The following is a 13,980-nucleotide window of genomic DNA, read 5'->3' as shown; positions in this document are numbered from 1 at the left end:
CACTCGTCTACTGCCGCAGTGCTTGGGATGTGACTTTGCCACTGCAGCATTTACCTCATTCTTAATACATAGTTATACCCTCGAATGATGCCAAATGCAAAACATCCAGGGAAACTTGGTCAAAAATAGAAAAAAGAATTGGAAAGCGTTCGCCTGAGGTTACCAAAAGGTAGCAACAACGAAGTGTGGTTGTATTACCATGCACTTTATATCGGCGTACGACAACGCAAATCGACCATTCTGAATTAGCTGTCACTAGTGCCACTGTCACTACATAAATACTCAGTCTGTTTCTGTTATAGCCATTCAAGCAAACTTTCGCTAATCAAGTCACTACTATCATGGTTAGCTTTGATTCTCATATAAGGACAGTCCCACTTTATTTCGCTTTCTCCATGGTTGTCGTTCCCATAGAACGCATACTTTTTTATGCTCTCCAAGCATCCCACGCTGTTATGAGGAAGCTTTTCATAATGTCTTCTGGGCGAGAAAATTGTCTTTATCATATCGATCACTTCGATTTCAGGCTTTAGCAGAGAAGAGACGAAATGAGAGTCGTGCTAAAGGCATCTCTCTCTCTTTCTCTATCTAAATTTTTTAATCCTTTTCGCACGTGCGGTAATGTCTCTTGACTGCAACACCCGTGAACGTCCCTTGGTTTGTTTCCTCGCGCAAACACTGCAGGACGAAGTAACTGTACCGTGTTTTCTGAAAAAGCATTAGCATTGATACACCTCCCGACGAGTCTCCCTCGTTTTAAATAGACGCATAGATCTAAGCGTAACCGTGTGGATGTTTTCGCATTCCGGCTTTATCAAAATGCTGCGGTGCATAGAGACTGTGACATTGAGTTCAAGATTTCATTTTATTACTGCTGTTTTATATTTCTACAGACGTCATCCACAGCCACAAAAGCTGCTCAGTGGCTTGTAATAAGATTATTGTAAAGAACCCCGCCGTGGTGGTCTAGTGGCTGAGGTACTCGGCTGCTGACCCGCAGGTCATGAGATCGAATCCCGGCTGTGGCGGCTGCATTTCCGATGGAGGCGGAAATGTTGAAGGCCCATATGCTCAGATTTGGGTGCACGTTAAAAAACCCCAGGTGGTCTAAAATTCTGGGGCCCTCCACTACCGCATCTCTCATAATCATATGATGGTTTTGGGAACTTAACCCCACATATCAATCAATCAATCAATCAATCAATCAATCAATCAATCAATCAATCAATCAATCAATCAATCAATCAATCAATCAATATTATTGTGAGGAAGGAAGCCTTTTACGTTTAGCTATAAAATATCTTTACGGTCACCCAATACCATACTCGATTATACCGAATTAGTTGGGCAGCAGTGCAACTTCATTAAAATATAAGTTAACTGGTCGCGTTGAACAGGGGAAGACATCTGGGGCTTATCTTCAAACATTGCATGCCCCAATTTTTGCTCTGTTTTATTGATGTGGTGCACGTGGAGTATTCAATTGTACTTGGCGAGGGAGCTTAGCGATTATATTGTTGCGAGTGACTGTGCTTGTTTACAGATGAGGTGAAAAGGCGTTGTGAAATAGCAGCGTACTTCTGAGACAGGCCAAGAACGCTTCCACCCAGCTACACAGTCCAGGCGCCGCTCCACTACTCTTCTTCTTCTTCCGCGCCCCGTAGGCTCGCGCATCTTCATTTCATTTGTTTTTCTTCGTTTCTTCGTTTTTTCTTCGTTTCATACCGCAATGTTTGTGCGTGTAAACTCTTCGCGTTCTTGTGCGGGTTCTTACTATGGTTTAGCCGAGCCGAACTTCAGTAACGCCCTTAAGAAAAACGTTATTGTACCTCGTTGCCTCGTGCTCATCGTCGATGGTTGTGCCGATTTGTGGACTGTGAATGTTTCCGCGCAGCCCATATATCTGCCTGCAGGACTTAAATTGGCAAGCTTTCAAGAGCAAAGTACTCTTACCATACGGTCACTCCAACTGTCGGTGGATGTAAAGAAACCTTACGCCAACTCGTACCGCGACTATTCTCCCAGCATTGACCGTATGATTAACAAGTCACTTCCATCAACTGAACGGTCGCTGCTGCAGGAGGTGATCACACGCTACGTCTCAGTCTTTGACTTTGCCCAAGATGAGACGTCTACCGTTACGCCACCGTCTTCACGTACGCAACACCGCATCTATACAGGCCAAGCACCACCAATACGCCAGAAGCCCTATCGTGTCTCGCCTTCCGAAAGGAAAGTCATCGCTGAGCAAGTTGAAGACATGCTAAAGAAGGGCGTCATACAAGAATCGTGTAGTCCATGGGCAGCTCCTGTCATTCTCGTGAGGAAAAAGGATAATTCATGGAGATTCTGCGTAGACTATCGTCGCCTAAATGCCATCACAAAAAAAGACGTCTACCCTTTGCCACGTATAGATGACGCCGTGGACTGCCTGCATTCTGCCTCCTATTTTTCTTCTGTTGACTTGCGTTCTGGGTATTGGCAAATTCCTATGCATCCTTCAGATAAAGAGAAGACGGCCTTCGTAACACCAGACGGTCTCTTTGAGTTCAACGTTATGCCCTTTGGTTTGTGCAATGCGCCAGTGACATTCGAGAGATTTATGGATACAGTACTCCGTGGACTAAAATGGCATGTGCTATTTAGATGACGTGATTATCTACGGCAAGATTTTTCAAGAGCATGACCACCGCTTGTCGCTTGTGTTTGAATGCTTACGCGAAGCTGGCCTTGTTTTAAACTCAAAGAAGTGTCATTTTGGAGAACGTCAAGCCCTCGTATTAGGCTTTCTCGTGGATAAAGAAGGCGTGCGACCAGACCCACAGAAGACCGCAGTGGTTCGCAACTTAGAACCACCACGAACAGTGAAGGACCTGCGAAGTTTTCTGGGTCTGTGCTCATATTTCCGCCGATTTATTAAGAACTTCGCACAACTTGTCTCCCCACTGACGTCCCTTCTTCCTAAAGACACACCGTACTTGTGGGATGATAAATGTGAGGCTGCATTTCAACAGCTGAAGTTTTTATTGACTTCAGGACCCATCCTAAAGCATTTTGATCTTGATGCTTTGACTGAACTTCATACTGATGCTAGTGGGCTAGGTGTTGGTGCTGTGCTGGTCCAACTCTGCAACAGTCGCCAGCACGTCATAGCATATGCCAGTCGGACACTGACCCGAGCAGAGACGAACTACACCGTCACCGAGCTCGAGTGCTTAGCAGTCGTCTTCGCCATTCAGAAGTTCCGACCGTATCTACATGGCCGCGAGTTCACAATAGTGACCGATCACCACTCACTATGCTGGCTTGTGGGACTTCGTCACCCGTCTGGCCACCGGGAGATCCAGAGCTCGTTTAGTAGCCTTACGAATGATCCGGCTGGCTCGTTGGGCGTTGCGCCTCCAAGAGTACAGCTTTTCTGTTACCTATAAGAGCGGACGATGTCACACAGATGCCGACTGCTTATCCCGCCTTCCTTCAGTACACACCAATGCTGACGACAATGACACTGATGACTATTTAGTTTCTGTCTCGTCCGACTTCCCAGATACCAGCAGCTTCAAACGTGAGCAGCAGCGCGACCCTACTCTGAAACCTTTGCTCGAAGCTGCACATAACTCCGTCGACAAGCACTTTGAAATTTCAAATGGCTTGCTGTATAAAAAAAAAAAAACTATTCAGCCGATGGCCTCCCGTTGCTTCTAGTGTTGCCGGAAAGCCTGCGCCAGGTCGTCCTTCGTTCTGCGCACGATGACATAACATCCGGTCATCTCGGTTTCACACGTACGCTGCATCGACTACGTGAGAGGTTCTACTGGCCGAAAATGTGGAAGACCACAAAACAGAACGTCACCAGCTGCGCTATATGTCAGCGCCACAAGCCATCCACCACTGCCCCGGCGGGTTATTTGCAGCCCATCCCTCCACCGACATCCCCTTTTGAAAAAGTCGGCATTGACTTGCTCGGACCCCTTCCTAAGACCCCATAGGGCCACCGATATGTTATAGTGTGCGTGGATTATTTAACGCGTTATACGGAAACGGACGCAATGACATCGGCCACAGCAGCCGCTGTTTCTTCTTTTCTGTTACAACGGGTCATACTGCGTCACGGTGCTCCACGGGTTTTCATCAGTGACCGTGGACGACAATTTATGGCCGATGTGGTTGAAGAAATTTTGCGCCTCTGTGGCTCCTCTTATCGCCACTCCACCCCTTACCATCCGCAAACTAACGGTCTCACTGAGAGAACAAATCGAACTCTCACGAATATGTTATCGATGTACGTTGATGCTGACCACAGGAACTGGGACGCCGTCTTACCGTTTGTTACTTACGCGTATAACACCGCCAAGCATGAAGTTACTGGACATTCACCCTTCTTTCTGCTTTACGCACGAAATCCACAGAGTTTTCTGGACACTCTATTACCTTTCTCACATCAGGAAGATCTGTCCATCGCTCAGACGTTGTGTCGCGCTGAAGAAGCACGTCAACTAGCGCGCCTTCGAACATTGTCTTCGCAAGAACACAGCAAGAGTCGCTACGATGCCAAGCATATCCCCGTAGAGTTTTCTCCTGGTGACTACGTGTGGCTGCGGACTCCTGTTCGTAGAAAAGGATTGTACCGGAAGTTTCTAGCAAACTATTCCGGCCCATTCGTGATAGTCACTCGTCTCAGTGATGTGAATTACGTTGTCGCCCGAGTCACAGCCAATAACCGGCGTTCGCGCACTACGCAAGTTGTTCACGTAGCCCGCCTCAAACAGTACCATCATAGGCCTATTTAACTCGCTCGGCGAGCTTCGTCTGCCGCCGGGGGAAATGAAACGAAGATGCGCGAGCCTACGGGGCGCGGAAAAGAAGAAGAAGAGTAGTGGCTGGGTGGAAGCGTTCTTGGCCTGTCTCAGAAATACGCTGCTATTTCACAACGCCTTTTCACCTCATTTGTAAATAAACACAGTCACTCGCAACAATATCTTAAGGGCATCTAGCAATTGCTTTTTTAGCTATGGTCAGTGATGAAACGCGAACGCTTGGCTTTGTGCAGAACACCCAGACGACTATTACAACGCGACATCGCGTAAGCGCGGTAGCAGACGCCCGCGGAACTGGATGCTGAGATGCAGCAAATCATTGGCTATCATCGTATACTGTCAATGTTAGACGCTTTGCGTGCTACCTTTCTATCATCGGCACACACTTCTTTCTTTCCTTCTCATTTCATCACCTTTAGTGTGCCCTCCTGGCCCTCTTAAGTTAAATTCGTGCCATTGATATTGTATACCCCCTCGAGATAGGAGAATTCTGTGCTAAGAAAATGCGCAGCCAAGAGAAAGCTTTGTGAATACGGCCCCTGATTGCTAAGGTTGCGATCCTTCTGTTTTTTTTCGGCAGCGATTTTGAAATGTATTTGGGAGCTTTAGGGAAAATTGTACGAATGACATCTTTTGATGAGAGTGGCAAGTGTCTGGGGATCTCAATAACCTTACCGTCGATAGTCGTCTTGAGAGTTCGGTGTATGAACCTTAATTTGAAGTGTCGCTCACAAACAGCGCTTTTCTTGTCGAGGACTTGATCACCTCTATTGATGTTCCGAGACCATTCTTTCAGGCAGTTAGCTTCAACGGCACCCGAAATAAGGAGTGCACCTCTTTACATGAGCGGTAGCCGCTGTTATGATTTGGCAAAAGGCAAAAGCCGTCTCGCTTGTCCTGCCGTCTCCCAGCCATTTTTTTCTCATTTCAGTAGACAAGCGGAAACACCATCACAATTTCTTCACTCACGTACAGCACAATCTGGTGAGGAGCACAATTATTCAATGCGGAAAATACCGGCAACGAGGAACTGGTCACACTTTAACAGCCCAACTGACATGGCAACATGTGTTGCCACACGCACTCCTCTCAAGGTATATGTAAACTGGTAGCGTAACTTCCATAGAATCCCATGGGTCCAGTAGACGGTGGCTCGTTGCCATCGTCGGCATCTACGTGAGGAAGGGACAATTAACAAAAACATTATCAAAAAATAAAATATGAGGTCACAACTAGAAGCGCTAGCGACGTCGCGCATTTGTCCTAGGTGGAGCGAAATTAAATTTTTCTTTATTGGCTTGCCTGCTACGTGCCTTTGTTGTTACGCAATTGTATTGTGTCTCGATTGCGTCTCGCAAATTGCATGCGAGAGAAAAAAAACAAAACGAACAAAGATTGAGGAAGCAATGTTGTTTTATTAGCCAAATGACGTACTTGCAATATGCACAAGAAACTTCGCAGAGGCAATTGTGACACAATTTTTCACGAGCACAATAGCATAATAGTTCAAACTCTCAAGTTGCCCTATTGTCGAAAACCACTGCAGCGACAGAGCAGTTTTGAAAATATAGCTTTGGCAATCTGTTTCAAATATAGCTTTGGAAACAGGTAATCTGTTTCGGTGATGCTGGAAGGACTCGTGCCAAACGAGATCACAGACATCAGAGTGAGCACGCGTAAGAACGTATTGGCCATTGACGTTTTACATGCTGCGGCACTTGATATACTGCGCAACGTCAACGAGCTGGGGGGGGGAATGAAAGTTCGCTCCTACATTCCTGTGAGCTCTAACATCGTCACTAGAGTCATCTACGATGTGGATACTGACATTCCCAGCTCCGACTTCGATGTTCTGGTCAAACCGGCAAATGAAGCCAGCGTCATCACAAAAGTTATTCGTTTGGGAAACTCATGCTGCTTGAAGATCATGTTCAAGGGCGACTCTCTTCCTTCACACGTAAAGGTGGGCCATTTTCGGCATTCTGTGTGACCTTTCGTACCGAAGCCCTTACAGTGTTATAAGTGCATGAAGATGGGCCACGTGAGAAGCGTATGCAAAAATAGGACGGTGTGTCCTCGTTGCGCAGAAGCCAATTCTGCGGATGACTGCGAAGCAACTACCCTCAAATGCTCGAATTGTCATGGGTCACATGCAGCTTCGTCAAAAGAATGCCCCCAAATCCAAAAAATAGCGGTATTGAAACAAATGGTCACAGACGATTCGTCGCATCGAGAGGCTGCCAGGACGGTCCGAAAGAGGCGCCATCGTTGCCGCAGTTCATCAAAGAATGCCGCAGACGCTGCATCAAAAGCGCCACTCCACCACCCTTCTCTTCCACCGCCCTTGCCTCCCAGACCGAAGGCGGCCAGCGCGGTCAACAAACCAACGAGCAGCACTGTTGCAGATGAATCAGTTTGGCCTTCATTGCCGAAATCACAGCCACCTGCAAATTCCAAGCGCACATCGACAGTCACATCACTCCAGCCAGCCGCTGACAAGCTGCCTGAGGAGGACACAGAAGTCATCAGATTGTTCTGAACACTGCTGGATGTCATGCGAAAGCTGTGCAGCAGCCTGAAGTCTCCACTCGCTCAGAGTGCACTACAAGTACTGGATGCTCTAAGTCCAGTACTTGCAAGTCTTCAGTAGCAACCATGGCTCGACCAATTTTCTCCTTCCCCAACGAGGTCCGACAAGCGTCGATAATGCAGTGGAACGCGAAAGGCCTGAGATCCCGCATCTCTTCATTCCGTCAGTATATATTCATGAATCGTATTCCTATAATAGTTCTATGTGAACCAAACGTGCAACAACCTCGTAAACTATCAGGGTATGAATCTTTCGTTTCTTCAACGTGCGAGGAACGCAGCAAGGTAGTTGTTTACATTCACACAGATTTCACACATGTGCATCACGCAGTTCAACCGCATGATGACCATCAATATGTCTGCTTACGTGTTAAAAAGGAAAAAGTGTCATTCACACTCATTGGTGTCTACATGTCAGCATCCGGACGATTTGAATAAGACCAACTACGAGACATACTGACAACAACTACGGGCCCGTGGGTTATAACTGGAGACTTCAACGCACATCACTCAATCTGGGGTAGTTCGACGATCAACGCTAAAAGAAGAAACCTCGTGTCATTCGCCTTCAAGCATGACCTGTGTTTCTTAAATGATGGCAGTCCTACATACCTGCGGGGCCTTACGTACAGCAGTTGCCTCGATTTGACTCTGGTATCTAGAAATTTCCGGTCGCAAGTGCATTGGTTTTCAGACATCGAAACGCATGGGAGTGACCACATTCCAACTTATATGCGAATAAGGGGTCTTACTGACTCCTCTCCTGAGACCACAATACGAAGAATTGATTGGTCCAAATTTCAGTGACTCATAGAAAATACATGCCGTGAAGACCCTGACCAGAACTTGGAGGATGTCATCAAAGAGGCAATGAGGGAAGCTTCCTGTTTCCTCCCGTTCACCGGCAAGCGTTCAGATTTCGACGTTGAACTGGAAAAACTGTGCGCGCTTCGCCGAAGAGCGGAAAGGAGATACAGGCGGACGAAAGCAATATGCGACTTGAGGCTGGCACGACGCATACAGAAAAAAGTCCAACGACGTTTAGACAAACTTGAACAGTAACACTGGAAATCATTCTGCGAATCATTGGATCCCCGAAAGCCATTGTCACGCATCTGGAGCACTATTCGGGGCCTGCACTCGGCTCCCCAACAAAGAAATACTTTCATGGCTTTAGCCCTACATTTAGGCCACACCCAACTTGAAGTGGCAAATGAGTTTTGTACGCGAATCGCTGGTGTGTCCACCTTGTCCACTGGCACCATTAGGAGTGTTATCCCTGAACCCCACATCTCCGAAATGTACAATCTTTTCACTATAGAAGAACTTGACGCATCTTTGGCGGCTTCCCGACGATCGTCTTCACCAGGACCCGATGGCATCACCTACGCCGCTCTAGCCAACCTTCAGCAGGAGGCAAAGGGACAGTTGTTAAGCTATTACAACCACTCATGGCAGGCGGGTATAGTTCCCCAGGATTGAAAAATAAGTCGACTTGTGCCACTACTCAAAGCAGGAAAGTAACCATTTGATTTGACATCATTTCGCCCTGTTGCCCTCGCAAGTTGCGTAGGAAAAGTTATAGAAAGGATGATACTTACACTTCTAGAATGGTACCTTGAGCGCTACAACGTATACCCAAACTGCATGACGGGTTTTCGGCGAGATAGGTCATCTCTTGACAACGTGATTGATCTCACAACATTTATCCAGCAACAGAAGAGCCTCAAGCGCATACCACTGGCACTCTTCCTCGACGTCAAAGGGGCTTATGATAACGTAACACATAAAGCCATCCTAGACTCATTGGAAGCTGTTGGATTCGGTGGTCGGATGTTCCAATGGACCCAAGATTATTTGACGAGAAGGTCCTTTTTGTACAAACCTCAGATGGACCTACCACCAATTACTATACCTCCCGTGGCGTCCCTCAGGGTGCCGTATTAAGTCCTATTTTCTTTAACCTCGTGATGGTAGGACTTCGTGAAATTTTGCCAAGCACTATCCTCATATACATATAAGCTGACGATATTTGTCTATGGACTTCGGCTGTAACTCGTCTACAAGTACGTGCAAGAGTCCAGCAGGCTGCCACTCTGACATGCTCATATCTCCACAAGCAAGGTCTTTCTGTCTCAACGGAGAAATGTGCATTGGTTGCGTTTACTCGCAGAGCCATGACACAATACCCCGTTTCCATCAATGGACAAGATATTTCATACCAAAAGAACCATCGCTTCCTGGGTGTGATTACTGACAGGGACCTTTCGTGGAGTGCCCACTGCAATTACCTGAAGAGAAGGCTAACTTCTAACGTCCATATAATGCGGTTACTCTGCGTGAAATCTTGGGGCACATCGATAAGGTCAATGATGCAGCTGTACAGGGCACTGTTTCTGGGATTTTTGCGCTACAGCTTGCCGTTACTGGCAAGTACGTGCAAGATGAACATCCGCACCCTCGAAAGTCTGCAAAGACAAGCACTACGCGTGTGCTTAGAATTGCCACGATGCACCTCAACATACGAGGCAATTATGATAGCAAGAGAGCATTTTTGCATTGTGAATTGACTGCGGTTTCTGAGTTTTGTTACTCTTGAAATTGTTTTCGAAGTTCGCTCTAGTCAATACGATGTACGCATACGCATAAAGATGCTATTTCAGAAAATGTTGTCGTCAATAATGATCAGTTGAAGTTCAGCGCATTCCTTTTCTTGTTCAGGCCGTAACCTAGTGTGCACTGCAGTTTATCGTAAATCGCTTTACCGGTTCGTTTCTATTCTGCAAAAGCTATTTTTTAACGCCTAGAAATACGGCCTTTATATAGTCATGACTACCTCTTTTGATTACACGCTCTGGCTTCATCAAGCCATTTTATGCTTTTCACCCATCATAAACGGGCAATAGGAAAATTGTATTATATATGACTACGTACCAACTACGCAAATATGACTACGCACGAACTAGCCCAAGCTTCCACTCTTGTGTATTATTCGCACTCAACTCTGGACCACTCAGATGGCTGTAAGTCACCTGTGGCGCATACTCATATATCACGGGTTGCAATTTGCGGGTATGTGAAAAGGAGCCTACGCTTTGCAGAACTGCTATGTTGCGTCATGATCTGCAAATTTTTTTCACCGCACAATCACGCCATTTCAGGCCAATTCTGCTGTCAACAAAATCAAGGCGTAGGTGGCTAAATAGACATATATACAAGCTGATATATAAGATCTAACTGCTTCTGTTAGCCTAAGCAATGCTTCACATCTAAAAGCGTGCAATGGGGAAGCTTATGTTTCTCAACTTTTCGGCATTTATGCAACGTTCAGATGCGGCAATGATGGAACTCCTTGTCGGACATAGTGCGATTGACAGTTCGCTTACACACGATGGCTCAGCGGAATGATACGTGAACGCGTCGTAGATTTCCTGGGCGTAGTCGGTACCGATATCTGCAGAAAATGCCCGTCTGTTCACAATAGAAGCCTAGCCACCCTCAGGACTATGGATGGTCAGATTGCTTGCTGGTTTTGTTTTTAGGTTATTCTTGTGCTCTCGCAGCCAATCTATTGCGGAAGACGTTCGTACCTCCAAGGTAACTTTAGTCTTGCAGGGTACAAACCGCATCATATGTTGCACCGAGTCTTGCCTGTATTTCCTGTCTCGTTCATCCTCTATGGTTGCAACTATGATGTCTTGGCAGCAAGCTCAAATTTTAACCATTTCAAATGTTAATGTTGATGCGAATTTTTCGCATAGCTGCCTCATTGTGATAGTGAAGGCTAACGGCATATTTTATGTCCCGAACAAAGAAAGAAGACCTAAGGTTTACAATTTCTTCCTGCTTTGGAAATGGGACCTTTTGAGTGAGCTGTTACCATCCCTATCGGTCGTTGAAAAGTGGCACTAAAGAGTAACAATGACTAGGTTTAGATTGACAAACCATAATCTGAGACCTCCAATGCCATTGGCGGCTGACCCGCAGGTCGCGGGATCAAATCCCGGCTGTGGCGGCTGCATTTCCGATCGAGGCGGAAATGTTGTAGGCTCGTGTACTCATATTTGGGTGCACGTTGAAGAACCCCAGGTGGTCAAAATTTCCGGAGCCCTCCACTACGGCGTCTCTCATAATCAAATGGTGGTTTTGGGACGTTAAACCCCACAAATGAATCAATCAAGCTCCGATGCCATGTGCTTCATAGTAGCAATTTCAAAAATAGCGCAGAAAATGAGGTCAAAGTTTCATTTTTGAATTTAGCGCCCATATCTCCACTAGTGACGTCAAGTATTACAAATGTATGTTCCGTGTTTCTGCGACGCTGGCTCGATGATACCTCCTTAAACTTCGCTATGTTCACGGCACCCACAAATGTACTACACGTTTATTGATTAAAAGCCATGCAGACACCTTCAAAAATTATGAGGTCAGTACCTTTAGTGTGGAAATCTAAAGGTGGCGCCTCCACCCACATTTTCTTTTCGCACATCTTCTCGATTACCAAGCATCGTGTCGCGGTAAAAGAGATGATTTCATGATACTGTTCTTTACTTAAAATTGTTTACCTCTAAGTGTTTTTTTAAGCGTCAAGACATACGTGCCACAATCATACTCATTTAATGGTGCCACATTTTTACGAGCAGGATAAATCAAGTATTTCTTTTTTCCCTCACAGTATAGTGTCTGGAATAAATTTATGGTTGCCTTCCGCCACATTGTGAGAAAAATTGCACTAATTGCCTGTATTTCATTGTTTTTATTTATTTCTGACATCCTGTTTGGACCTGTCCAAGAATTAGAGTATTTAATAAAAAGAAAGAAGAAAAAAATGAATATTAGAACACACAGCGCCTGCTCGTATTTTCGCATCGCAAAGTGCTAAGATTGATGAACGAGTTGATGGTGCATAAGTTTACCGCCAACAAAGATTGATTGATTTGTGGGGTTTAACGTCTCAAAACCACCATACGAATATGAGAGACGCCGTAGTGGAGGGCTCCGGAAATTTTGACCACCTGGGGTTCTTTAACGTGCACCCAAATCTGAGCACACGGGCCTCGACATTTCCGCCTCCATCGGAAATGCAGCCGCTGCAGCCGGGATTTGAACCCGCGACCTGCGGGTCAGCAGCCGAGTACCTTAGCCACTAGACCAGCGCGGCGGGGCAACCGCCAACAAAGAAAAACATAAGAAAGAAAATGTTGACGTTAAGAACACCATACCTTTTGTTGGTTACCTTGTCTTACGTTCGAGTAGAAGGAGTGTGTTGCTATCCAAGACAGCCTAATATAAGAACAACTCTTTCTATTGAGACCTATCCAATTGGTATTGCCAGCTGAAACGTTCAACACTGAGAAGTACAGGGGAACACTGGTGGCTTACTTCAAGAGATGCCGCTAAGGACCGGTGCCAGCGACCGACAGCGCCCTTGGAAAACCCTTCGAGGGCAAGCTGAAAGCGGAGGCCATATAAAGGGCCAGCATTGCCACAACACAACCAATTGTTTTTTCGTCACGCATGCGCTGCTGTCGTAATAACAGAGATACATAAATATAGTACAGACAGGCCACTGATGCACCAATGGCCGTTTCTGATAGTGTACGGTGTTTGGGACGTGTCCACAATCACATTGCTTTGTGACTCTCGATAAGAAATGCAGCCTTGCAGCTGCACTCAAGCGAGAGCCTCTCGCTCAAGCTTTAGACAGGGGGTTGTTTTCTCTCGGTGCCCAGCAAGCAGAAGATCGATTTATTAACGCGATAGCGCTCAAGGGCTCGTTTTGAAGGAATTCCGGCGTCAGCGTCAGCGTCAGTGTTTGTAAGTGAAAAAAAAATCATCTTGTGCGTGAACAAACAATCGAGAGAGATTAAAATAAAATGAATATTAAAAAACTCACCGACATATCCACAAAGTGAATGATGTTAGATGAGCTTGCTCGGAGAGGATTGGGTAACTCACTGATCCTTCGTACATCTCCTACGATCATACACAGACGTGACATTTTTGGTATATATACTATATATAAACAATGCTTGTTATTTACTTTTGAATGTACTATATACGTTTTCTATATACAAGAGATGTTTCTTTGCTAAGTACAGGAAGGGCGTCGCTCGATGAACTGAAATATCCATTTCTTTTTAAAGACTATTGTCTTATGATGCATGTACTGTATACATTATTATATACACAAAAGGCTATGGGTATCTTTGGCCACCCATACCACTCGAACCAATGAAACCCCTCTGTTTATCATCATGAAGTACAAGAACGGCGTTCCTCCGTGAGCACGGGGACTTGTTTGCCTTTAAAGATAATTACTATATGATCATCAATGTATGTTGCCAAGGGATCTTCAATGAGGGGACGCGATGGAAAGTTCGAGAAGGCAACGTCGATACAGGTGCGCCTGGTGGTGGTTGGACGTTGGCAGTCGCACGATACGCATCGAAAAGCATAACATGACATCATGTGTTGCACTAGCCAATCGCTCTGCATGATGTCAACGTTCAGATTTCAGACGAGTACAAAGGGACAGTGTTTTGACTCGGTCCTGTATTGATGCTTTCCTTTT

General features: G+C 46.0%; 1 long non-coding RNA gene across 1 annotated transcript in view; it reads right to left on the bottom strand.

The window, feature by feature from the left end:
* LOC142784421 (uncharacterized) overlaps positions 1-12,821 on the bottom strand; it is a 161,487-nt gene extending 148,666 nt beyond the window's left edge. Inside the window, exon 1 of the long non-coding RNA XR_012888622.1 lies at positions 12,629-12,821. This is a non-coding gene — a long non-coding RNA (uncharacterized LOC142784421). The remainder of the gene's footprint in view (positions 1-12,628) is intronic.
* Between the last annotated feature and the right edge of the window lie 1,159 nt (positions 12,822-13,980).

The sequence above is a fragment of the Rhipicephalus microplus genome, unplaced genomic scaffold (assembly GCF_043290135.1).
Source record: "Rhipicephalus microplus isolate Deutch F79 unplaced genomic scaffold, USDA_Rmic scaffold_14, whole genome shotgun sequence".
In the NCBI taxonomy this organism is placed as follows: domain Eukaryota; kingdom Metazoa; phylum Arthropoda; class Arachnida; order Ixodida; family Ixodidae; genus Rhipicephalus; species Rhipicephalus microplus.
Note: the sequence above shows the minus strand (reverse complement) of the source record. Positions and strands in the feature narration are given on the sequence as shown.